Source organism: Pristiophorus japonicus, chromosome 9 (assembly GCF_044704955.1).
Source record: "Pristiophorus japonicus isolate sPriJap1 chromosome 9, sPriJap1.hap1, whole genome shotgun sequence".
NCBI classification, from domain to species: domain Eukaryota; kingdom Metazoa; phylum Chordata; class Chondrichthyes; family Pristiophoridae; genus Pristiophorus; species Pristiophorus japonicus.
Genome location: NC_091985.1, coordinates 74,347,180 through 74,374,968, shown reverse-complemented (window position 1 = coordinate 74,374,968; position 27,789 = coordinate 74,347,180). Strand labels below are relative to the sequence as shown.

At 47.5% G+C, this 27,789-nt stretch overlaps 1 protein-coding gene across 1 annotated transcript in view; it reads right to left on the bottom strand.

Annotated features, from left to right (window-relative positions):
• Positions 1-27,789, bottom strand: part of LOC139272634 (spermatogenesis-associated protein 7 homolog) — a 296,319-nt gene that overhangs the window by 227,338 nt on the left and 41,192 nt on the right. The gene's annotated exons all lie outside the window — the stretch shown is intronic.

Here is a 27,789-nt window from a genome sequence, read left to right as displayed (position 1 = left end):
TGACCCAACGATGATCAAGGAACGGCAATATACTTCCAAGTCAGGATGGTGTGTGACTTCAGGTGGAACGTGGAGTTGTTGGTGTTCCCATGCACCTGCTGCCCTTGTCCTTCTAGGTGGTAGAGATCACAGGTTTGGGAGGTGCTGCCGAAGAAGCATTGGCGAGTTGCGGCAGTGCATCTTATCGATGGTACACACTGCAACCACGGTTCGCCGGTGGTGAAGGGAGTGAATCTTTAAGGTGGTGGATGGGGTGCCAATCAAGGATTGCTTTGTCCTGAATGGTGTTGAGCTTCTTGAGTGTTGTTTGAGCTGCACTCATCCAGGCAAGTGTGGAGTATTCCATCACACTCCTGACTTGTGCCTTGTAGATGGTGGAAAGGCTTTGAGGAGTCAGGAGATGAGACATTCACCACAGAATATCCAGCTTCTGATCTGCTCTTGTTGCCGCAGTATTTATGTGGCTGCTCCAGTTAAGTTTCTGGTCAATGGTAACCCCCCAGGATGTTGATGGTAGGGAATTCAGCAATGGTAATGTCAAGGGGCGGTGGTTAGACTCTCACCTTTTGGAGCCAGTCATTGTCTGGCATGTGTGTGGTGCGAATGTTACTTGCCACTTATCAGCGCAAGCCTAAATGTCGTCCAGGTCTTGCTGCTTGCGGGCATGGACTGCTTCATTATCTGAGGATTTGTGAATGGCTTTGGACTCTGTGCAGTCATCTGCGAACATCCCCACTTCTGACCTTATGATTGAGGGAAGGTCATTGATGAAGCAGCTGAAGATGGCTGGGACTAAGACACTGACCTGAGGAACTGCTGCAGCGATATGCTAGGGCTGTGATGATTGACCGTTAACAACCATAATCATCTTCCTTTGTAGGTATGATTCCAGCCAGTGGAGAGTTTTCCCCTGGATTCCCATTGATTTCAGATTTACTAGGGTCCTTGATGCCACACTCAGTCAAATGCTGCCTTGATGTCACCTCCCCTCTAGAATTCAGCTCTTTTGTCCACGTTTGGACCAAAGCTGTAATGAGGTCTGGAGCTGAATGTTCCTGGCGGAACCCAAACTGGGCATCGGTGAGCAGGTTATTGATAAGTAAGTGCTGCTTGATAGCACAGACGATGAAACCTTCCACAACTTTGCTGACGATTGAGAGTAGACTGATGGGGCTGTAATTGGCCGGATTGGATTTGTCCTGCTTTTTGTGAACAGGATATACCTGATTACTTTTCCACATTGTCGGATAGATGCCAGTATTGTAGCTGAACTGGAAAAGCTTGGCTAGAGGCATGGCTAGTACTGAAGCACAAGTCTTCAGCACGACAGTCGGGAATGTTTCGGGGCCCACAGCCGTTGCTGTATCCAGTGTGTTCAGCCATTTCTTGATATCACGTGGAGTGATTTCTTGATATCACGTGGAGTGAATCGAATTGGCTGAAGACTGGCGTCTGTGATGGTGGGGACCTCAGGGGAAGGCCGATATAAGAACATAAGAACATAAGAATTAGGAACAGGAGTAGGCCATCTAGCCCCTCGAGCCTGCTCCGCCATTCAATAAGATCATGGCTGATCTGGCCGTGGACTCAGCTCCACTTACCCGCCCTCTCCCCGTAACCCTTAATTCCCTTATTGGTTAAAAATCTATCTATCTGTGACTTGAAAACATTCAATGAGCTAGCCTCAACTGCTTCCTTGGGCAGAGAATTCCACAGATTCACAACCTTCTGGGAGAAGAAATTGCTTCTCAACTCGGTTTTAAATTGGCTCCCCTGTATTTTGAGGCTGTGCCCCCTAGTTCGAGTCTCCCCTACCAGTGGAAACAACCTCTCTGCCTCTATCTTGTCTATCCCTTTCATTATTTTAAATGTTTCTATAAGATCACCCCTCATCCTTCTGAACTCCAACGAGTAAAGACCCAGTCTACTCAATCTATCATCATAAGGTAACCCCCTCATTTCCGGAATCAGTCTAGTGAATCGTCTCTGTACCCCTTCCAAAGCTAGTATATCCTTCCTTAAGTAAGGTGACCAAAACTGCACGCAGTACTCCAGGTGCGGCCTTACCAATACCCTATACAGTTGCAGCAGGACCTCCCTGCTTTTGTACTCCATCCCTCTCGCAATGAAGGCCAACATTCCATTTGCCTTCCTGATTACCTGCTGCACCTGCAAACTAACCTTTTGGGATTCATGCACAAGGACTCAAAAGAGTCTCAAAAGAGTTTCATGCACAAGGACCCCCAGGTCCCTCTGCACCTCAGCATGTTATAATTTCTCCCCATTCAAATAATATTCCCTTTTACTGTTTTTTTTCCCAAGGTGGATGACCTCACACTTTCCGACATTGTATTCCATCTGCCAAATCTTAGCCCATTCGCTTAACCTATCCAAATCTCCTTGCAGCCTCTCTGTGTCCTCTACATAACCCGCTTTCCCACTAATCTTAGTGACATCTGCAAATTTTGTTGCACTACACTCTGTCCCCTCTTCTAGGTCATCTATGTATATTGTAAACAGTTGTGGTCTCAGCACTGATCCCTGTGGCACACCACTAACCACCGATTTCCAACCTGAAAAGGACCCATTTATCCCGACTCTCTGCTTTCTGTTCGCCAACCAATTCTCTATCCATGCTAATACATTTCCTCTGATGCCGCGTACCTCTATCTTCGACAGTAACCTTTTGTGTGGCACCTTATCGAATGCCTTTTGGAAATCTAAATACACCACATCCATCGGTACACCTCTATCCACCATGCTCGTTATATCCTCAAAGAATTCCGGTAAATTAGTTAAACATGATTTCCTCTTCATGAATCCATGCTGTGTCTGCTTGATTGCACTATTCCTATCGAGATGTCTCGTTATTTCTTCCTTAATGATAGCTTCAAGCATTTTCCCCACAACAGATGTTAAACTAACCGGCCTATAGTTACCTGCCTTTTGCCTGCCCCCTTTTTTAAACAGAGGCGTTACATTAGCTGCTTTCCAATCCGCTGGTACCTCCCTAGAGTCCAGAAAATTTTGGTAGATTATAACGAATGCATCTGCTATAACTTCTGCCATCTCTTTTAATACCCTGGGATCCATTTCATCAGGAGCAGGGGACTTGTCTACCTTGAGTCCCATTAGCCTGTCCAGCACTATCCCCCTAGTGATAGTGATTGTCTCAAGGTCCTCCCTTCCCACATTCCTGTGGCCTGCAATTTTTGGCATGGTTTTTGTGTCTTCCACTGTGAAGACCGAAGCAAAATAATTGTTTAAGGTCTCAGCCAATTTGACATTTCCCATTATTAAATCCCCCTTCTCATCTTCTAAGGGACCAACATTTATTTTAGTCACTCTTTTCCGTTTTATATATCTGTAAAAGCTTTTACTATCTGTTTTTATGTTTTGCGCAAGTTTACCTTTGTAATCTATCTTCCCTTTCTTTATTGCTTTTTTAGTCATTCTTTGCTGTTGCTTAAAATTTTCCCAATCCTTTAGTTTCCCACTAACCTTGGCCACCTTATACGCATTGGTCTTTGATTTGATACTCTCCTTTATTTCCTTGGTTATCCACGGCTGGTTATCCCTTCTCTTGCCGTCCTTCTTTTTCACTGGAATATATTTTTGTTGCGCACTATGAAAGAGCTCCTTAAAAGTCCTCCACTGTTCCTCAATTGTGCCACCGTTTAGTCTTTGTTTCCAGTCTACTTTAGCCAACTCTGCCCTCATCCTGCTGTAGTCCCCTTTGTTTAAGCATAGTACGCTCGTTTCTGACACAACTTCCTCACCCTCAATCTGTATTACAAATTCAACCATACTGTGATCACTCATTCCGAGAGGATCTTTTACGAGGAGATCGTTTATTTTTCCTGTCTCATTACACAGGACCAAAGCTAGTATATCCTTCCTTAAGTAAGGTGACCAAAACTGCACGCAGTACTCCAGGTGCGGCCTCACCAATACCCTATACAGTTGCAGCAGGACCTCCCTGCTTTTGTACTCCATCCCTCTCGCAATGAAGGCCAACATTGCATTCGCCTTCCTGATTACCTGCTGCACCTGCAAACTAACTTTTTGGGATTCATGCACAAGGACCCCAGGTCCCTCTGCACCGCAGCATGTTGTAATTTCCCCCATTCATATAATATTCACTTTTACTGTTTTTTTTTTCCAAGATGGATGACCTCACACTTTCCGACATTGTATTCCATCTGCCAAACCTTAGCCCATTCGCTTAACCTATCTAAATCTCTTTGCAGCCTCTCTGTGTCCTCTACACAACCCGCTTTCCCACTAATCTTTGTGTCATCTGCAAATTTTGTTACACTACACTCCGTCCCCTCTTCCAGGTCATCTATGTATATTGTAAACAGTTGTGGTCCAAGCACCGATCCCTGTGGCACACCACTAACCACCGATTTCCAACCCGAAAAGGACCCATTTATCCCAACTCTCTGCTTTCTGTTAGCCAGCCAATTATCTATCCATGCTAATACATTTCCTCTGACTCCACATACCTTTATCTTCTGTAGTAACCTTTTGTGTGGCACCTTATCGAATGCCTTTTGGAAATCTAAATACACCACATCCATCGGTACACCTCTATCACCATGTTCGTTATATCCCGTGGCCGAGGTGGATAAAAAGCTTTTCGACGTACATCACAGCGAGTGGTTTAGACAGCGACAATGTAATACCAGCTCGCCGCTGTGCAATACTTATCCACTGCCTCAGCACCGAAGGCCAACGCATCTTTGGCCAAATCGAAGACACGGAGTCCTATGACAAAGCGGGAAGTGCCCAAGAGAAATATTTTGGACCAAAGAAAAGTATCATGATGGAGCGATACAAATTTCATCAAAGAGGGCAAGGGAATGGTGAATCAATCAAAAAGTGTATAATTTTGTTAATTGAACTGGCCGCTACATGTAACTTTTGAGCACTCGCAGAGGAAATGATCAGGGATCAAATTATTGAGAAAACAACGATCTCCCGCATTCGGGAATGCTTGCTAATGAAGGATGACAAATTGACATTGGACAAAGCAACTAATTTGGCCATCCAAATCGAATCAGCGCTTTCCGATTCAAATGCAATCAGATCCCCTGCTTCCCCTGTGCAGCAGACTTCAGCTACAGCCCATGTGCAAGGTGTTCATCCAAAGCGGAAATCATAGCAGAGACCCAGGGCTAGTAATAATCTACTCACTACGGATCGTGGGCCTAACTTCCACTGCTTTAACTGTGGGGACAAATCATATTCAGCAAAGAGTCCTAACTGCCCTGCACGTGAGAAGAAATGCTCTGCATGTGATAAAATGAACCATTTTGCTAATGTCTGTCGCTCATCACAGCATATTTGACATGTGGACAAACCCGATAGTGATGAACCCAGTATGGTTTACACTGTTAGTGACATTTCACACATCTGTTCGGGCAAATTCAAGGACTGTGATGCAAGCATTGATGGCACGCCCATCTGCCTCCTCATTGAACTTGGAGCCAAACTCTCCATATTGAGCGAGGCTGTGTACAAAACCCACTTCACGCACTGTCAATTGCAGCCCGCAACTTCCACTCTACATGCGTAGTCCAACTCCAAAATTAAGGTACTTGGGGTCATATCTGTTCTGATATACTACAAGGACATAACATTGAAGAACTTTTCCTTTCATGTCGCAAAGTTTGGGTTCAAAGTTTACAACCCAGCCGGCACACCTATGTACATGGTGAACTTTGACAAGCAGTATCCCTCAATCTTCACAGGGTTTGGAGTTAAAACAAAATTCTGTCATCATCCCTGCGTTGACCCTTCCATCAAACCAGTTACGCAACGACTTTGCTGTCTCCCATTCGCGGTTCACGACCAAGTATCCACAGAATTAACATGACTCGAATCTCAGGGAATCATTGAGAGCATTGATTTCTCATCTGGATCTTGAACTCAGTCATTGCTTGGTGTAAAAATGGGGAAATCCGCCTATGCATCTGTCATGTATGTACTTTTGGGATCACTAGCCACTAGATGGCGTCACTATTGGAAACCATTGGGCTGCACGCACGTGTGTATAAAAGGCCAGCCATTTTGTATATTAGTCACTTTGGGCCTTAATAAAGCAGAGCCAAGGTTATACCTCTTGGAGTTAAACAATACTCAGTCTAACAGTTATTGCATACACAACATTTGGCGACGAGGCAACAAGAACCTTTGCATGCAAAAATGAGCACAATTGGATTACAGGAGCGAATTGTGGAAGGAGAAGATTGGGCAGACTTTGTAAGCCATTTGAGCCAGTTCTTCGTGGCCAACAAAATGGAGGAGGTCGGCGATGCAGATCGGCGCCGGGTGATGTTCCTCACGGTTTGCGGTCCAAAAACTTATGGTCTGATAAAGAATCTACTCCTGCCTGTGAGTCCAACAGAGAAGACATATAAAGAATTGTGTACACTGGTACAGAACCACCTTAAGCCAGATGATGGCATCATCATCTCGAGATACAGATTTTACATGCACGTTCGCTCAGAGGGCCAGAATGGGGTGGAATTTGTTGCGGACCTGAAACGTCTAGCGGGACCGTGTAAGTTCGGGACTGTGTTGGCAGACATGCTGCGGGACCTCTTTGTAATCGGCATCAACCACGAGGTGATCCTGCATAAACTACTGGCGGTGGAGATGTTGGACTTGAACAGGGCCATCACAATTGCTCAGTCATGCATGATGATGGATAGAAGTCTAAAGTAGATATCAATGAAAAATCAAAACTTGGCAAGTACTATAAATATGATTGATTTGGGGTTCGACAGAGCGGCACATGGCAGGGCCTACCCGACTGCGTACGCGAAACCTGTGGCTGCCCAAAGTCCGTCAGCGAGAATGCATCCAATTTCTCCATGTTGGCATTGTGGGGAAAATCATCGGCACCAGCAGTGCCGATTTAAGCAATATAGTTGCAAAGACTGTCTGAGAGTGGGGCATCTCCAGCGCAAGTGTCCACAGATGAGCAAGTGAGCTGCAACACACCACGTGGAGGATGATGGTCAGACTAGCGCTGATCCGGAGACACAATCCGAGATACCAGAGGAGGAAGTGTATGGACTGTACTCGTTCCTAAGAGCAAACCGATAATGATCAATGTGAAATTTAATGGGGTGCCGGTATTGATGGAACTGGACATGGGGGTGAGTGAATCGATAATGAGCCAGAGGGTATTCGACAAGCTGTGGGATACTAAGGCTGTGAGACCCAGGCTGAGTCCAGTCAATGCCAAGTTGCGCACATACACCAAAGAACTCATAACGGTGATTGGCAGTGCCACAATTAAAGTGTCGTATGACGGTGCGGTTCACAAGTTACCGCTACGGATTGTCCCAAGCAATGGCCCAGCGCTGTTCAGCAGGAACTGGCTTGAAAAAAATCAGATGCGATTGGAACGACATCAAGGCGTGTCGTCGGAGAAAGATACATGTGCCCAAGTACTGAGCAAGTTCCCCTCGCTGTTCGAACCAGGCATCGGCAACTTCACGAATCCACGTGGACTCGGATGCAAGACCCGTCCATCATAAAGCTCGGGTAGTTCTGTATATGATGAGGGAGAAAGTCGAAATCGAAATGGACGTGAAGGGATCATATCACCGGTTGAATTTAATGAATGGGCCAGCCCCATTTTCCCTGTGCTGAAAAGTGATGGCACAGTCAGAATCTATGGAGACTACAAGGCTACGATCAACAGGGTTTCGAAACAGGATCAGTACTCATTACCGAAGGCTGATGACTTGTTTGCAACGCTAGCCGGGGGGAAGTCGTTCACCAAACTGGACTTGACGTTGGCCTACATGACACAGGAGCTGGTCGAGATGTCGAAGAGACTTACATGCATTAACACGCATAAAGGACTGTTTATTTATCATAGGTGCCCTTTTGTAATTCGCTCGGCTGCAGCAATATTTCAGAGGAACATGGAGAGTCTACTGAAGTCCGTTCCCAGAACTGCCCTCCAAAGTCAATAGTATAACTATTTACAATGTGAGTCGATCTGGGGCCTTCCGTTCCCTGGTTGATCGTCTCGGTGCAAATGCTGGTTTTGGTGAATCGTTAGTTGGGCCCTCGCTGGGCTGCTGCTCGGCTGGCCTTGCTGGGCTGCTGGGGTGGTGAGTCTTTCTGGGCTACTGTAGGTGATGGGTTTTGCTTCGTGGTCAACCGCTGGGTTGGTTGCCACTTGTGTGTGTGTTGGAGAGTCGAAAAAGGTGGAGTCTATTGTGGGTTGTTCTGGATAGTCCGTAAATCTGAGTTTGGTTTGGTCCAAGTGTTTCCTGCAGGTGAGTCCATTTTAGAGTTTGACCACAAACACCCTATTCCCCTCTTTGGCCAAAACAGTGCCAAGAGGCCACTTGGGACCTTTTCCATAGTTCAACACAAATACAGGATCATTTAGCTCAATTTCATGTGACACATTTGCGCGATCATAATATGTATTCTGTTGAAGCTGCCTGCTCTCTATCTGTTCATGTAGATCAGGGTGGACTAACGAGAGCCTCGTCTTAAGTGCCCTTTTCATGAGCAGTTCAGCGGGAGGGACCCAGTGAGCGAGTGGGGTCTTGTGTGGTAACTAAGCAGGACTTGGGATAAGCGAGTCTGCAGTGAGCCTTCAGTTACCCTTTTCAGGCTCTGCTTGAGTGTTTGAACTGCTCGTTCTGCCTGACCGTTGGACGCTGGTTTAAATGAGGCAGATGTGACATGTTTGATCCCATTGCGGGTCATGAACTCCTTGAACTTGGCACTGGTAAAGGACGGCCCATTGTCACTTACAAGGACATCAGGCAGGCCGTGCATGGCAAACATGGCCCATAGGCTTTCAATGGTGGCAGCGGACGTGCTTGCCGACAATATCACACATTCAATCCATTTGGAGTAAGCATCTACAACCACAAAGAACATTTTTCCCAAGAATGGGCCTGCATAGTCGACATGGACCCTTGACCATGGTTTGGAGGGCCAGGACCATAAGCTTAGTGGCGCCTCCCTGGGTGCATTGCTTAACTGTGAACCTGTATTACATTTGTGCATTCAGGACTCTGAGTCTGCATCGATACCGGGCCACTACACGTGGGATTTGGCTATCGCTTTCATCATTACGATGCCTGGGTGGGTGCTGTGGAGATCATTGATGAGAGTCCCTGCCCTTTTTTGGCACAACTACCCGATTACCTCATAGGAGGCAGTCGGCCTGTATATAGACATTTCATCTTTGCACCGCTGGTACGGCTTTATTTCTTCCTGCATCTCCAATGGGACATTAGACCAACTCCCGTGAAGCACAAAGTTATTTTTACTAAGGACAGTAAAGGGTCCAGGCTCGTCCAGGTTCTAATCTGTCGGGCGGTAACAGGTGATTGCTCACTCTCGAATGCTTCCATTACCATAACTAAATCTGCAGGCTGTGCCATCTCCACCCCGGTGGTGGGCAATGGCAGCCTGCTGAGAGCATCAGCACAGTTTTCTGTGCCTGGCCTGTGGCAGATGGCGTAGTTGTATGCGGACAACGTGAGCGCCCATCTCTGGACGCGGGCCGATGCATTCGTATTTATCCCCTTGCTTTCAGAAAAGAGGGATATAAGCAGCATATGGTCAGTTTCCAATTCAAATTTGAGCCCGAACAGATATTGATGCATTTTCTTTACCCCGTAAACACACGCTAACGCTTCTTTTTCGATCATACTGTAGGTCCTCTCGGCCTTAGACAGACTTCTGGATGCATAAGCAACCAGTTGCAATTTCCCAAATTCATTAGCTTGTTGCAATACACACCCGACCCTGTATGACGATCCATCACATGCTAGTACCAAATGCTTACATGGATCATAAAACGCAAGCAATTTGTTTGAACATAACAGCTTCCTAGTTTTCTCAAAGGCATTTTCTTGGCTTTTACCCCATACCCATTCATCTCCTTTATGCAGTAAAGAGTGCAGGGGTTCTAACAATATGATAAGACCCAGTAAGAAGTTACCAAAGTAGTTCAAGAGTCCTAGAAACGACCACAGCTCCTTCACGTTCTGTGGTCTCGGTGCGTTCCTGATTGCTTCCGTCTTCGAATCGGTGGGCCTGATGCCATCCGCCATGATTCTTCTCCCGAGGAACTCCATTTCAGGTGCCAGGAAAACACACTTCGAGCGTTTTAGCCTGAGCCCCACATGATTAAGCCGACTAAGAACCTCCTCCAGGTTCTGCAGGTGCTCGACAGTGTCCCGACCTGTAACCAAGATGTGGTCCTGGAAGACCACAGTGCACAGGACTGACTTCAGCAAGCTTTCCATGTTCCTCTGGAATATCGCCGCGGCTGATCAAATCCCAAATGGGCTTCTGTTGTAAATGAAGAGACCTTTGTGCGTGTTGATGCAGATGAGGCCTTTCGATGATTCCTCCAGCTCCTGCGTCATGTAGGCCGAGGTCAAGTCCAGCTTCGTGAACGTTTTCCCTCCCGCCAGTGTTGCAAATAGGTCATCTGCCTTTGGTAGTGGGTATTGATCCTGCAGTGAGAAACGATTGATAGTTACTTTGTAATCACCGCAGATTCTGACGGTGCCATCTCCCTTGAGGACTGGAACAATCGGACTGGCCCACTCATTGAATTTAAATCGGCGAAATGATGCCCTCTCATTGCAGCCTGTCCAGCTCGATCTCCACCTTCTCTCTCATCATGTAAGGTACTGCTCTCACCTTGTGATGGATGGGTCGCGCCCCTGGAATCAAATGGATTTCACTTTTGCTCCTTGGAACTTCCCGATGCCTGGTTCGAACAGCGAGGGGAACTTGCTTAGGACCTGGGCACATGAGGTGTCATTGACGGACAAAAGCCCTTGGACGTCGTCCCAGTTCCAGCGTATCTTTCCCAGCCAGCTTCTGCCGAACAGCGTGGGGCCATCGCCGGGTAACACCCAGAATGGTAACTCGTGCACCGCTCCATCGTACGAGACCTTTTCGGTAGCACTGCTGATTACGTTCTCAGTTTAGTACGAATGGGAGTCAGGACTGGCCTTGAGGCTTTGCTGCAGCACAATGCATCGAAAGTCTTTTTGCTCATTATGGACTGGCTTGCGCCCATGTCCAGCTCCATGGACACCGGGCGTCCATTTAATTCAACCTTCAGCATTATCAGGGGACACTTTGTGGTAAATTTGCGCACCCCATATACCTCTGCCTCCTCGGTCTGAGGCTCTGGTTCGTCATGATCCACCATGGATCTGTCCTCCTCTGCAACATGGTGGTTTGCAGGATTAGCAGGGTTTACAGCTCGCCTGCACATACGTTGGATGTGTCCCATTGTTCCACAGCCCTTGCAAACGTATCTTTTGAAGCGGCATGAATGGAAATGATGATCACCCCCGCAGCGCCAACAAGGTGTTAACGGCCTTGTATTCACCACCCTTGATGGTGGACTCTGAGTCATCTGCGGACGTGCAGCTGCAGGCGTGTAAATCCTGCCCTGTACATTTCGCTTCAAATACAACGTTACTTTGTTCACAGTACTTGCAGCAGCACTCGTGTGTTGAGAAATTTGTTTGGTATTGTCACTGGTGGCGATAAACGCCTGGACTATCGCTATGGCTTTACTCAGGGTTGGGGTCTCTATAGTATTACTTCATGGCCAATGTCAAGTACAAAGAAGTCCCTGAGCATGTGCTCCAAGTGTCCTTCAAAGTCGCCTTATTCAAAGGCGCCTTAGCTCGGCAATGCAGCTCGCCACTTCCTGGCCTTCAGACCTCTTGTACGTGTAGAACCGGTATCTTGCCATCAGAACGCTTTCCTTCGGGTTTAGATGCTCCCGGACCAGTGTGCACAACTCATCGTATGACTTGTCTGTGGGTTTCGCTGGAGCGAGCAGATTTTTCATGAGGCCATAAGTTGGTGCCCCGCAAACGCTGAGGAGGATCGCCCTTGGTTTGGCAGCGTTCGCTTCTCCTTCCAGCTCGTTGGCCACGAAGTATTAGTCAAGTCGCTCCACGAAGGTTTCCCAATCATCTCCTCCGAAAATTTCTCCAGCATGCCCATGGTTCTCTGCATTGTTGCGGTGGGGTTCGTCATTCGTATCTTGTCACTAGTTGTTATGTGTTGAATAAAGAGTCAGACTAGATAATGCAAGCTCAAAGTAAGGTGTGACCGTAGTCCTTTATTACAAATCTCAGAGTGCCTCTCCAGCCTGTGAGGCTTTCTTATATACAGGTGCTCCCAAGGGATTGTGGGATCCCTTGGAATGCCAGGGGATAAGCCCTCTGGTGGTTAGAAATGTTATTTACAGGTTTACATACATAACAAAAATGTGCTGTCCAAATCATAAAGCAGAGTATGAAGCGAGTAACCCAAGGGTCACTGCAGACCCCCCTGTAATGCATACTGCTTAGTTACAGGACAAGACCACACACGCTTACTGGGGTCACGCCTGCTGAACTAATGATGAAGAGAGGTCTTAAGACCAAGCTATCTCTTGTACACCCTGACTTGAATAATCATGTTGAATATAGAAGACAAAGTCAGCAAGGGTATCACGATCGCGCAGCTGTGTCACGCGATATTTCTGTCAATGATTCTGTATATGTTCTGAATTATGGTCCTGGTCCCAAGTGGATCGCTGGTACTGTCATGGCCGAGGGCAACAGAGTATTTATTGTCAAGCTCAAAAATGGGCAAACATGCAGCAAACATATGGATCAGACAAACCTGCGACACACAGACGAACGGGAGCTGTCGGAGGAAGAGACAATCGACGACCAACCAACCTACCCCCAGTCATCAGAGGACTCAGTGGTCATCAGTGAATCAGGACTTCAATCCCTGACATGACCATTGCCACTCCCACCAGGTCAGCTACCCAGACACCAGTCACAACAGACTCTGAACACTCACCCAAGGCTGGACTTGAACTGAGATGGTCAACCCGGGAGCATAAAACACTGTACCATCTCAATTTGTAAAAGACTGTGTCAATTTCTCAGAGGGGGGTATTGTCATGTATGTACTTTTGGGAGCACTAGCCACTAGATGGCATCACTGTTGGAGGCCATTGGGCTGCACACACATGTGTGCAGCCCAAGTATAAAAGGCCAGTCATTTTGTATATTAGTCACTTTGGGCCTGAATAAAGCAGAGCCAAGGTCACACCTCTTGGAATTAAACAGTACTCAGTCTCATGCTGAGAATGACGTGAATAGCACATTTAGTGAGTTGGTCTTACCGCAGGTAAAAGGTACAGAGCCAGAGAGTAAATGGGTGACCAACAGGAAGAGCAGTGCAAGGGAGGTAGTGCAGGGGTCCTCTGCGGTCATCCCCCTGCAAAACAGATACACCGCCTTGGGTACTGTTGGGGGGGATGACTCATCAGGGGAGGGCAGCAGCAGTCAAGTTCATGGCACCGTGGGTGGCTCTGCTGCACAGGAGGGCAGGAAAAAGAGTGGCAAAGCTATAGTGATAGGGGATTCAATTGTAAGGGAAATAGATAGACGTTTCTGCGGCCGCAACCGAGACTCCAGGATCGTATGTTTCCTCCCTGGTGCAAGGATGTCTCAGAGCGGGTGCAGGGCTTTCTGAAAAGGGAGGGTGAACAGCCAGTTGTCGTAGTGCATATAAGTACCAACGATATAGGTAAAAAAAGGGATGAGGTCCTACAAGATGAATTTAGGGAACTAGGAGCTAAATTAAAAAGTAGGACCTCAAAAGTAGTAATCTCAGGATTGCTACCAGTGGCACGTGCTAGTCAGAGTAAGAATTGCAGGATAGCTCAGATGAATACGTGGCTTGAGCAGTGGTGCAGAAGGGAGGGATTCAAATTCCTGGGACATTGGAACCGGTTCTGGGGGAGGTGGGACCAGTACAAACTGGACGGTCTACACCTGGGCAGGACCGGAACCAATGTCCTAGGGGGAGTGTTTGCTAGTGCTGCTGGGGAGGAGTTAAACTAATATGGCAGGGGGATGGGAACCTATGCAGGGAGACAGAGGGAAGTAGAATAGGGGCAGAAGCAAAAGATAGAAAGAAGAAAAGTAAAAGTGGAGGTCAGAGAAACTTAAGGCAAAAAGCAAAAAGGGCCACATTACAGAAAAATTCTAAAGGGGCAAAGTGTGTTTGAAAGACAAGCCTGAAGGCTCTGTGCCTCAATGCGAGGAGTATTCGGAATAAGGTGGACGAATTAACTGCGCAGATAGCAGTTAATGGGTATGATGTAATTGGCATCACGGAGATATGGCTCCAGGGTGACCAAGGCTGGGAACTCAACATCCAAGGATGTTCAGCATTTAGGAAGGATAGATAGAAAGGAAAAGGAGGTGAGGTGGCATTGCTGGTTAAAGAGGAAATTAATGCAATTGTAAGGAAGGACATTAGCTTGGATGATGTGGAATCGGTATGGGTGGAGCTACGGAATACCAAAGGGCAGAAAGCGCAAGTGGGAGTTGTGTACAGACCACCAAATAGTAGTAGTGAGGTTGGGGACAGCATCAAACAAGAAATTAGGGATGCATGCAATAAAGGTACAGCAGTTATCATGGGTGACTTCAATCTACATATTGATTGGGCTAACTAAACTGGTAGCAATGTGGTGGAGGAGGATTTTCTGGAGTGTATTAGGGATGGTTTTCCAGATCAATATGTCGAGGAACCAACTGGGGAGCTGGCCATCCTAGACTGGGTGATGTGTAATGAGAAAGGACTAATTAGCAATCTTGTTGTGCGAGGCCCCTTGGGGAAGAGTGACTATAACATGGTAGAATTCTTTATTAAGATGAAGAGTGACACAGCTAATTCAGAAACTAGGGTCCTGAACTTACGGAAAGGTAACTTTGATGGTTTGAGGCGTGAATTGAGCAGACTAGACTGGCAAATGATACTTAAAGGGTTGACGATGGATAGGCAATGGCAAATATTTAAAGATCACATGGATGAACTTCAGCAATTATACATCCCTGTTTGGAGTAAAAATAAAACGGGGAAGGTGGCTCAACCGTGGCTAACAAGGGAAATTATGGATGGTGTTAAATCCAAGGAAGAGACATATAAATTGGCCAGAAAAAGCAGCAAACCTGAGGACTGGGAGAAATTTAGAATTCAGCAGAGGAGGACAAAGGGTTTCATTAAGAGGGGGAAAATAGAGTACGAGAAGAAGCTTGCCAGGAACATAAAAACTGACTGCAAAAGCTTCTATAGATATGTGAAGAGAAAAAGATTAGTGAAGACAAAAGTAGGTCCTTTAGTCAGATTCAGGTGAATTTATAATGGGGAACAAAGAAATGACAGACCAATTGAACAAATACTTTGGTTCTGTCTTCACGAAGGAAGACACAAATAACCTTCTGGAAGTACTAGGGGACCTAGTGAAAAGGAGGAACTGAAGGATATCCTTATTAGGCGGGAAATTGTGTTCGGGAAATTGATGGGATTGAAGGCCGATAAATCCCCGGGGCCTGATAGTCTGCATCCCAGAGTACTTAAAGGAAGTGACCCTAGAAATAGCTGATGCATTGGTGATCATTTTCCAACAGTCCATCAACTCTGAATCAGTTCCTATGGACTGGAGGGTAGCTAATGTAACACCACTTTTTAAAAAGGGAGGGAGAGAGAAAGCGGGTAATTATCGACGGGTTAGCCTGACATCAGTAGTGGGGAAAATGTTGGAATCAATTATTAAGGATGAAATAGCAGCGCATTTTGAAAGCAGTGACAGAATCAGTCCAAGTCAGCATGGATTTATGAAGGGGAAATCATGCTTGACAAATCAGGAATTTTTTGAGGATGTAACTAGTAGAGTGGACAAGGGAGAACCAGTGGATGTGGTGTATTTGGACTTTCAAAAGGCTTTTGACAAGGTCCCACACAAGAGATTGGTGTGCAAAATCAAAGCACATGTTATTGGGGGTAATATACTGATGTGGATAGAGAACTGGTTGGCAGACAGGAATCAGAGAGTCAGGATAAACGGATCCTTTTCAGAATGGCAGGCAGTGACGAGTAGAGTGCTGCAGGGCTCAGTGCTGGGACCCTAGCTCTTTACAATATACATCAATGATTTAAATGAAGGAATTGAGTGTAATATCTCCAAGTTTGCAGATGACACTAAACTGGGTGGCGGTATGAGCTGCGAAGGGGACACTAAGAGGCTGCAGGGTGACTTGGACAGGTTAGGTGAGTGGGCAAGTGCATGGCAGATGCAGTATAATGTAGATAAATGTGAGATTATCCATTTTGGTGTCAAAAACACGAAGGCAGAATATTATCTGAACGGTGGCAGATTAGGGAAAGGGGAGGTGCAACGAGACCTGGGTGTCATGGTACATCAGTCACTGAAAGTTGGCATGCAGGCGGTGAAGAAGGCAAATGCTATGATGGCCTTCATAGCTAGGGGATTTGAGTATAGGAGCAGGGAGGTCTTGCTGCAGTTGTACAAGGCCTTGGTGAGGCCTCACCTTCAATATTGTGTTCAGTTTTGGTCTCCTAATCTGAGGAAGGATGTTCTTGCTATTGAGAGAGTGCAGTGAAGGTTCACCAGACGATTCCCGGCATGGTTGGACTGACATATGAAGAGAGACTGGTTCAACTGAGCCTTTATACATTGGAGTTTAGAAGAATGAGAGGGGATCTCATAGAAACATATAAGATTCTGATGGGACGGGACAGGTTAGATGCGGGTAGAATGTTCCCGATATTGGGGAAGTCCAGAACCTGGGGACAGAGTCTTAGGATAAGTGGTAGGCCATTTAGGACTGAGTTGAGGAGAAACTTCTTCACTCAGAGTTGTTAACCTGTGGAATTCCCTGCTGCAGAGAATTGTTGATGCCAGTTCATTGGATATATTCAAGAGGGAGTTAGATATGGCCCTTACGGTTAAGGGGATCAAGGGGTATGGAGAGAAAGCAGGAAAGAGGTACTGAGGGAATGATCAGCCATGATCTTATTGAATGGTGGTGCATGCTCGAAGGACCGAATAGCCTACTCCTGCACCTATTTTCTATGTTTCTATGTTTCTATATTTCTAACAGTCATTGCATATACAACAGCATCGACCTGAAAGAGGTCAACAAGGCCATCATCCCCGACAAGTACCCTCTTTCTACCATCGACGAACTGTCTTCAGAATTCCATGGCGCAATAGTTTTTATGAAACTCAACATTCACCGCAGTTACCATGAGAGGCGATGTTATCGAAATGTATAAGATTATGAGGGGACTTGACAAGATGGATGCAGAGAGGATGTTTCCACTGATGGGGGAGACTAGAACTAGAGGGCATGATCTTAGAATAAGGGGCCGCCGATTTAAAACCAAGATGAGGGGGAATTTCTTCTCTCAGAGGGTTGTAAATCTGTGGAATTTGCTGCCTCGGAGAGCTGTGGAAGCCGGGACATTGAATAAATTTAAGACAGAAATAGACAGTTTCTTGAGCGATAAGGGGATAAGGGGTCATGGGGAGCGGGCGGGTAAGTGGAGCTGAGTCCATGATCAGATCAGCCATAATCTTATTGAATGGCAGAACAGGCTCGAGGGGCCGTATGGCCTACTCCAGTTCCGACTTCTTGTGTTCTTATTATACTTAATGCCAATAAGTGTACATTCGCTGCTGGGGAAATAAACTTTCTGGTCTACAGAGTCACAGCACAAGGTGTCAAGCCGACAATATTGACGCAATCCAGCGAATGCAGGAGGCTACCAACGTCAAAGAACTTTCATCATTCCTCGGCTCTTGCGACTTCTATCTGAAGTTCGTCCCACATTACGCGCACATTGCCGAACCATTTCACAAGTTGCTGCACAAGGACGTCCCTTGGGAATGGACAGATTCCCAGGCTCAGGCATTCACCACGCTTAAGGAGAAAATCACATCCCTTCCTATCCTCACGCACTTTGATCCAAATGCAACTAGGTACGTCACCACGGATGCATCAGACACCACCATGGGTGCTGTACTCTCGCAATGGATTGACGGCTTGGAACGTCCAGTAGCCTTCGCCTCTCGCACGCTCTCGTCTGCAGAACGTAAATACTCTGCAGGGGAATGCGAAGCAACCGCTTGCATCTACGCATATGAACACTGGCACATCTATCTCCATAGCAGGAAATTTACCCTCCGTATGGATCACCAAGCACTAACTACGCTACTCGCTACAACTGGATCTGGGTACAGACCCACTACGAATCAGCCAATGGTCGGATCGCCTTCATCAGTATAACTTTGATGTACAGTATATCGCTGGCAGTCGCAACCACGTAGCTGACATGCTCAGCCGCTCGACATCTGCTTCGGACTCTGGTGTTGACTTGTTCACAGATGACGACACATATGTCACGTCGATCATCACTCAGTCCATCAGAAACTTTGTCTCCTGCGACAAACTCAAAACCAAATCACAGCGTGATGCTACGCTCCAGCACGTATGTCACTTCCTTCAGACTGAGTGGCCTAAGCAAATTCCGGAAGAGCTGAAAACATTACACAGACTTAGCAATGAATTTTCCATTTGGAATAATGGCTGCCTAGCTCGTGGTGATAGAGCAGTAATTCTCCAGTTACTTCAACAGCGTGTTTTCTCATTGGCACATGATGGACACCTTGGCATTGTCTGCATGAAGCAGAGATGTCGCAATTCAGTTTGGTGGCCTGGGATTGACACTCACATCGGGGTGTTTGTCTCACACTGTGAAGCATGCAGTCTGAGCGAAAAGGCCACAAACATTCAACCAGCACCAATGAAGCCCATTCCATGGCCACAAAGACAATGGCAACAACTTCAGTGGGATATCTTCTGTCCAGTTGAAGCAGTTCCACAGCAGTAGCATTTCCTTGTTGTAGTACATGATCTGCATTCCAAATGGCCAGAAATCGCTACAAGTTCAGTGACCTCATCAACGATCGTCACTATTCTGCAGCGTATGTTCATGAATTGGGGCCTCCCAGAGGTCATAATCACTGCCAATGGACCACAGTTTGTGTCAGACCAGTTCGTAGATTTCCTCACTCATCATGCTATCGAGCATTGCCTTACTGCTCAGTACAATCCTCAAAACAACAAAGGTGTTGAGCAATTTAACTGCGTCATCAAAGAGGGTTTGAAAGCAGCAGGCCAAACATTCAATGAAGCAGTTGAAACCATTCTCCGCACATACTACTTGACAAAGCACTCGCTAACGGGGAAGACACCCGCTGAGCTCAAGATTGGGTAGAATCTTCGCTGGCTCCTGGACATTCTCAAACACCCAGCAAAACCTAGCGCGAAGATAACCACATTCGCATCTCAGATTTTGGAACCCCGATGAAAAGCAAAGTCGTACACTGACACAAAACGATGCGCTCAAAAGCCCCAACTGAAGAACTAAGCGTCCAAACTGGAGTCATAAGCTCGCATCTTCACTTTCTCCTCTAAAACAGATCGGGCAAAAGTTCAGCCCTCACACCTACGAGCTCAATGATGGAATTCGATGAAACACTCGTAGACTGATCCCAAATCACAGGCCAACAGACCAGCAGGATGGAATTGAGGCACCATTCTGTTTCCCAACGGAAAACCTTGATCAAACATCGCAAGCTCCACGCTGGTCTCAGCGTATCAGAACACGGCCTGGGTATCTCAAGGGCTTTGTCTGTTCATAGACTGTGTTTTCAGAATGGGGGAAATATGTTGTGTTCATATTCAGGACACTAGACAGGCATAAGGACCCTGCGGGAGCTATTCACAGTTGCTGTAAGCATTCTGGTTCATGCTGGTTTGTGACACCATTTTGGGAGTTGTTATAAAGGACACAGTTAAGTTATTTTACTCCTGGTTCAGTTAGTTGGTTTATTTACGTACACAACATCCGCCATCATTAAGGATGGGGATATTCATGGAGCCTCCTCCTCTCATTAGTTGTTTAATGATCCACCACCATTCGCGACTGGATGTGGCAGAACTGCAGAGCTTTCATCTGATCCGTTGATTGTGGGATCGCTTAGCTCTGTCTATGGCATGCTGCATCTGCTTTTTAGCATGCATCTAGTCCTGTGTTGCAACTTTCCCAGGTTGGCACCTCATTTTTAGGTATACCTGGTGCTGCTCCTGGCATGCCATTCTACACCTCACTGATCCAGGGTTGGTCCTCGAGCTTAATGGTAATGGCAGAGTCTGGGATTTGCCGGGCCATGAGGTTGCAGATTGTGGTGGAATATAATTCTGCTGCTGCTGATGGCCCGCAATACCTCATGGATGCCCAAATTTGAGCTGCTAGATCTGTTCTGAATCTATCCCATTTAGCACGGTGGTAGTGCCACACAGTACGATGGAGGGTGTACTCAGTGTGAAGATGGGACTTCGTCTCCACAATGACTGTGCGGTAGTCACTGCTACCAATGGACAGGTGCATCTGCGACAGGTAGATTGATGAGGATGCGGTCAAGTAGGTTTGTCCATCGTGTTGGTTCTTTCATCACCTACCTCAGGCCCAGTCTGGCAGCTATTTCCTTCAGGACTTGGCCAGCTTGGTCAGTAGTGGTGCTACCGAGCCACTCTTGGACACTGAAGTCCCCCACCCAGAGTACATTCTGTGCTCTTGCTACTCTCAGTGCTTCTTCCAAGTGGTGTTCAACATGGAGGAGTACTGATTCATCAGCTGAGGGAGGGCAGAAGGTGGTAATCAGCAGGAGGTTTCCTTATCCATGCTTGACCTGAAGCCATGAGACTTCATGGGGTCCGGAGTCAATGTTGAGGGCTCCCAGGGCCACTCCTTCCCAACTGTGTACCACTGTGCCACCACCTTGGGTAGGTCTGTCCTGTGGTGGGACAGGGCATACCTAGGGATAGTGATGGAGAAGTCTGGGACATTGGCTGAAAGGTATGATTCTGTGAGTATGACTAGGTCAGGCTGTTACTTGACTAGTCTGTGGGACAGTTCTCCCAATTTTGGCACACGTCCCCAGATGTTGGTGAAGAGGACTTTGCAGCGTCGACTGGGCTGGGTGTGCCATTGTCATGTCCATAGCCGGTGCTGAGATCAATGTCGGGTGGTCTATTTGATTTTATTATTCTTATTGTTTCACACAATGCTTCTGCTTCTTCTTATTGCTGCACACGTTAAATTTGGAGAAGTTAAAAGCATCTTACAAAGACCTCATTAATGTCTCCTAAGGACATTAACTGCATCAATAACTATCCATCAGTGACAGAGGTGCATTAAAGTCTCGCTGCAATCCAAACACACCTCCATTAAACCCGGAAGTCAAGGTGTTGGAGCCATATTGTGGTCCCAATCGAACATTCATTCATTTTAAACCCCCACCCACTCCCAACCCACCCTTACTTGGGCGTTAACCTCAGTGTTTATTATTGGAAAGTCCATTACTTTGATATTGCAACCAATTCTAAAATACATATATCCTGCAAAAGCTTTCGACTATCAAAGTACTTCATAGATGAATGAATGCTAAATGTTTTTTGAGCTTCAGCAGCAAAAATATAAAAAAAAAATGTAATTACTATCATTGTTTTACTTTTGAGTATTCAAATGGCCTGTTGTGCGTGAGTGTTGGAAGCATTTAATTCTTCGCCATCATGATGGCCTGGCTTCAATTTCCTGTCAGACAGACAGATTCGTGTTCTGTAATGATCCAGAGAGGTGCATGAGTCAGTCTTGTTTATTTGAATCAGGTTTTAGAAATCCAAATATTTAAAATCTATGGATTTCAAACAAATGAAAATTCAATGATACTCAGTTATCTTTGATGATTAACCCATTTTTGACATCTATCTACAATATATGAAGAGGTATTGTAGCCTGTATTTACTGTTGTGCAACATTTACTTCCTACATTACACTTTTGCTATCACATTTCCATTGTCACACTTTTCCCATCATACTTTGTCAATTGACTCAAAGCAAAACAGCAGCAAATCAGAACCGAAGAGGTAGGGAATATGCAAATCAAAAATAAGACAATAAGCTATGAAAAATACTACCAATGGGATATTACTGAGGATTAATGTAAATAAGCAATCCAGAATGATCAGTTAGAAGACCATACCAATAAAAGGAAAAAGTGTGCCAATCAAATCACCCAAAACATTGTGAAAAATGTTGTTCTCTGTAGCTGAAATACTGGGACCGATCTTCGACTTCCGCCCAAAACAGACGTGAAGACTGACTGTGCCGCTTGCCCAAAACTGGCGTCAGGAGACACAAACCATTTTCTGTTCAGGTCTCATTTAACTGCTGCCAACGAGCCCCAAGGAGGCAAATGGATGCAGCTCGCCGGTTGTGGTAGAGTGGCAAATTGGTCAGCTACCATGCTGGGCCAATTGGCAGGACGGATTGGAGGTCTGACATGATCCCGGGGGAGGCCTAGACTAGCCCCACAATGGGTCTGTTTATTTGTGGGCCCCTCCTGACCCCTCAAAAATTAAAATAGAACATTCCTCAATTGTTTTTGTGAATGGCCTCCACTGGTTAGGCCTGCAATAAATGGACGGCATACTCTCCATCCATTTGTACCTGAAAATTGACGCTGGTCCTTTAACCAGCATAGGATACTGATTTGCATATTTAATCAGTCTCCCACTTGTTTTTAGAGCTGTTCGTCCATTTGTAGGCCCTCTATAAGTTTAAATGGATGGAAAATCAGGCATCGAGGGCCAGCCATTTCCTGACCTGCACTCTTTGCTAGGATTACTTGATTTTAGAATCAGCAGACAGCATGCAGCCCAACCAGGAGGCTCGAGGCTAACTTGAAATTTGCTGGTGCTTGTCATGCCTCCAGAGGATGAATTTCAGAATTTCAGGCCGCTAGCCTCACCGGTAGTGGCCCTCAGGTAAATATCCAGGGGGATGGGAGGGTGGAGATGACAACAGGAGCAGGTGCCGATAATGGGCTGGCAGCAGCCCTTGGAAGTGCTGTGGAACTGGGTGGAGAAGCCTGCTCACCTTTGTACCACATCAAGCTTTAAAAAAAATCTTACTGTTTTTGTTGATGGTCGCTGCTTAGCCGCAGCAACCGCTAACGATTTCTAGCTAGAAAACAGGCACAAGTGTAGTGTCCTTAAACCTTACTATAGAATCACACGAGGCATGTACTGCAGACAAGGTCACTACGCGACCTGAACCTTTATTCCCAGGACCAAGAAGTGCTGACCCTCTGTGGGACCTCCCTTTATATACCTGGATGACCAGGTGAGGAGTGTCTCCCACAAGTTCACCCCCTGTGGTCAAGGTGTGCATTACTCAGGTGTATACAGTGTACAGTGTTGTTACATGAAGGTTACAGTTATGTGAAGGTTACAAACATGACATCACCTCCCCCCAACGTCTTTGGGTCAAAGATTGAGTCTTTCAGGCGGTCGACGCTCTCTCATGGAGCGCCGCAGTTGGGGCTCTGGTGGTTGGGCCTTGGCATGCGTCTCTGTCACCTGAGGTGATTCCAGCCTGTCCGGGCTGGCCGCAGGGACTGTGCATGCAGGTGAATGTCCTTGTTGCTCGTTCACTGGCAGTGGTGTGGATGACATCTCATGATCTTCCTCAGGTTCCTCGGTGTCCATGCTGAACCTTTTCTTTACTTGGTCCAGATGTTTGCGGCATATTTGCCCATTGTTAAGTCTGACCACTATGACCCTATTCCCCTCCTTGCCAATTACAGTATCCTCAAGCCACTTGGGTCCCAAAGCATGATTGAGAACAAATACAGGGTCATCAATTTCTATGCATCTCCCCACTGAGTTGCGATCATGGCACTCGATTTGGGACTGGCGCTTGCCCTCAACAATGTCTGACAGGTCTGGGTGAATGAGGGACAGCCACGTTTTAAGCGTGCATTTCATGAGTAGTTCCGCGGGCGGGACTCCCATGAGCGAATGCGGGCGGGACCTATAGGCCAGCAGGAGGCGCGATAGGCGGTACTGAAGGGAGGGTCCTTGAATCCGGAGCATGCCCTGTTTTATGATTTGAACCGCATGTTCCGCCTGGTCATTGGAAGCCGGCTTGAACGGTGCTGTCCTGACGTGTTTGATACCATTACCAGGCATAAACTCCTGGAATTCATAACTAGTGAAACACGGCCCGTTGTCGCTAACCAGGATGTCCGGCAATCCGTGGGTCGCAAAGACCGTGCGCAGACTTTCCACGGTTGTGAATGTCGTGCACGAATTCAATATGATGCACTCGATCCATTTCGAGTATGCATCGACAACAATCAGGAACATTTTTCCCATGAACGGGCCCGCGTAGTCTATGTGAATACGTGACCATGGCCTGGTGGGCTAGGGCCACGGGCTGAATGGGGCCTTCCTGGGGGCATTGCCCAGCTGAGAAAACATCGTGCACCTGCAAACCCAGTGTTCCAGGTCTGAGTCAATTCCCGGCCACCATGCATGTGACTGGGCAATGGCCTTCATTAGCACGATGCCTGGGTGCTCGCTGTGGAATTCCCTGATGAATGCTTTCCTTCCTTTCTGGGGCATGACTACCCGGCTGCCCCATAGTAGGCAGTCGGCTTGGATGGAGAGCTCGTCCGTCCATCTGTGAAACGGTCTGACCTCCTCGGGACACGCTCCGTGTGCGGGCGCCCAATCCCCATTCAGAACACATTTCTTTATCAGGGATAGGAGGGTATCTCTGTTGGTCCAGATTTTGATCTGGCGGGCTGTGATGGAGGAGCCTGCGGTGTCGAAAGCCCCAATAGCCATGACCATCTCCGCGCTTTGTTCCGACGCCCCCTCGGTGGTCGCCAGTGGGAGCCTGCTGAGCACGTCAGCGCAATTTTCGGTGCCTGGAAGGTGCCGTATAGTGTAGTCATACGCGTGAGGGCCCACTGCTGTATGCGAGCTGACGCATTGGCATTGACAGCCTTGCTGTCGGACAACAGGGATGTTAACAGTTTGTGGTCCATTTCTAACTCGAACCTTCTGCCGAAAAGGTACTGGTGCATCTTTTTCACCCTGTAGACTCATGCGAGTGCTTCCTTTTCAACCATCCCATATCCCCATTCTGCCTGGGAGAGCGGCCTGGAGGCTTTAGCCACAGGTTGGAGTTGGCCCTCATCATTACTCTGCTGCAACATGCACCCAGCCCCATAGGATGATGCATCACATGTTAAAATCAGTTTTTTACAGGGGTTGTACAAGGTCAACAGCTTGTTAGAACAAAGCAGATTCTGCGCCCGATTGAAAGCCCGTTCTTGACAGTCCCCCCCCAAAACCATTCACAATCTTTACGCAGGAGCACGCGCAGCAGCTCTAACAACATGCTTAAGTTCGGCAGAAAGTTCCCGAAGTAGTTCAATAGTCCCAGAAATGATCGCAACTCCATGTGTTGCCGGGTCTGGGCACATGACGGATCGTCTCCGTTTTGGATTCGGTAGGCCGGATCCCGTCTTCGGCAACCCTCCTGCCCAAAAACTCGACCGCTGGGGCCAAAAACACACACTTGGACTTCTTTAATCGCAGGCCTACCTGGTCCAGTCGGCGTAGCACCTCCTCCAGGTTGTGGAGGTGTTCCTCTGTGTCTCGACCCGTGATAAGGATGTCATTTTGGAATACGATTGTTCCAGGGATGGATTTAAGCAAGCTTTCCATGTTCCTCTGGAAGATAGCGGCCGCTGAACGAATGCCAAACGGACACCTGTTGTAAACAAATAGCCCCTTGTGCGTAGTGATGGTGGTCAGAAGCTTGGATTCTTCAGCCTGTTCCTGAGTCATGTAGGCTGAAGTGAGGTCCAACTTGGTGAACAGCTTGCCACCTGCCAGCGTGGCAAAAAGATCCTCTGCTCTCGGAAGCGGGTATTGGCCCTGTAGTGACACTCGATTGATGGTGGCCTTGTAGTCGCCACAAATCCTGACCGAGCCATCCGCTTTAAGGACAGGAACGATGGGGCTTGCCTAGCCAATGAATTCAATGGCGAAACTATGCCCTCTCTTAGCAGCCTGTCCAACTCACTCTCAATTCTCTCACGCATCACATACGGCACGGCTCTGGCTTCGTGGTGCACTGGTCTGGCGTCCAGGGTGATGCGTATCACTACTTTGGTGCCCTTAAAGGTCCCGACGCCTGGTTGAAAAAGTGGCTTGAATTTCTGTAGGACCTGTGAGCATGAACTTCGCTCCACAGATTAAATGGCATGCACATCCCCCCATTTCCAGTTCATCTCGGCTAGCCAGCTCCTCCCCAAGAGCGCGGGACCATTCCCCGGGACAATCCAGAGTGGCAGCCGGTTCTCCGATCCATTGTGTGTGACCACCAAGTTTGCACTGCCTAGTACTGGGATGATCTCTCTGGTGTACGTCTATAGCTGCCTGTCAATACGTTCCAGTTTGGGCCTGTTAGCTTTGAGTGGCTATAGTTTTTCAAATTGTTGAGCACTCATAAGTGACTGGCTGGCTCCTGTGTCCAGCTCCATGCGTACCGGAATGCAATTTAATAGGACTTTCATCATCATAGGTGGCGTTTTGGTGTACGAGCTGTGGACGTCTGCCACATGAACCCGCTGGACTTCAGCATCCATTGCTTTGCCCCAAGCATCACCCTGCCTTGCAGACCCCTTGTCTGGTTCCTCTGCCTCGTAAACTATCCTCGCTACGGGCTTTCTGCACATTCTGGCCAGATGTCCACTGAAGTTACAGTTTCTACAGATAAATTGTTGAAACCTACAGGTTTTCGCAGCATGTCTGCCACCGCACCTCCAGCATGAGCTGAGATTGTTGTGAACAAAGGAACTGTTACCAGGCATTCCTCTCGGATTGTCTCTTTGATTACTCCTGAGCAATCTGTTGCTGAGTGTCAATGGTCCCATCCCGGGACGCATTGTCCCTTGTCATGGCATGAATTGCCGATCCCCCTGCCATTGTCTCTGTTGCTGGCCCACCCTCGAGCCTGTTGCTGCCTGGGCGGTGTCGAATTGCCCTTGCCTGCCTGCGGGGTTCTGTGTCTCGTTTACAATGTTAACTTGCTGGTCCATCGCCACGTTGGAACCAGGGCAGCGCGCGTAAATTAGCTTGGTCTCCTCTTTCCCTGCCATGAGCTATCAGCGTTGTCCTTTCCAAAGTCAAGTCCTTGGTCTCAGTAAGCTTCCTGAAAATCCCGGCATGACCAATGCCCTCAATGAAGAAATCCCTTAACATCTCCCCCCTGCAGGCATCTGTGAACTTAGAGACTGGCCAAACGCTGAAGGTCCGCAACGAAGTCCGATATGCTTTGTCCCTCCCGACGCCGGTGTGTATAGAACCGGTGCCGGGCCATGTGTATACTGCTCGCCGGTTTGAGGTGCTCACCGATCAGAGTGCTGAGCTCTTCAAAGGACTTGTCCACCGGCTTCTCGGATGCGAACAGGTCTTTCATCAGCGCATACGTCTTGGATCCACAGCTGGTCAGTAGATGCGCCCTCTGTTTGCCAGCCGCTTCCTCTCCCAGCCAGTCATTCGTGACAAAGCTCTGCTGGAGCCTCTCAATGAAATCGTCCCAGTCCTCACCAACACAGTACCATTCCTCTGTGCTACCGGTGGCCATCCTCGTGGGTCGTTGATTCCCGTTTCTCGTCGCCAAATGTAGTGTCCTTACACCTTACTATAGAATCACACGAGGCATGTACTGCAGACAAGGTCACTATGTGACCTGAACCTTTATTCCCAGGACCAAGAAGTGCTGACCCTGCGTGGGACCACCCTTTATATACCTGGATGACCAGGTGAGGAGTGTCTCCCACATGTTCACCCTCTGTGGTCAAGGTGTGCATTACTCAGGTGTATAGAGTGTAAAATGTTGTTACATAAAGGTTACAGTTATGTGAAGGTTACAAACATGACAACAAGG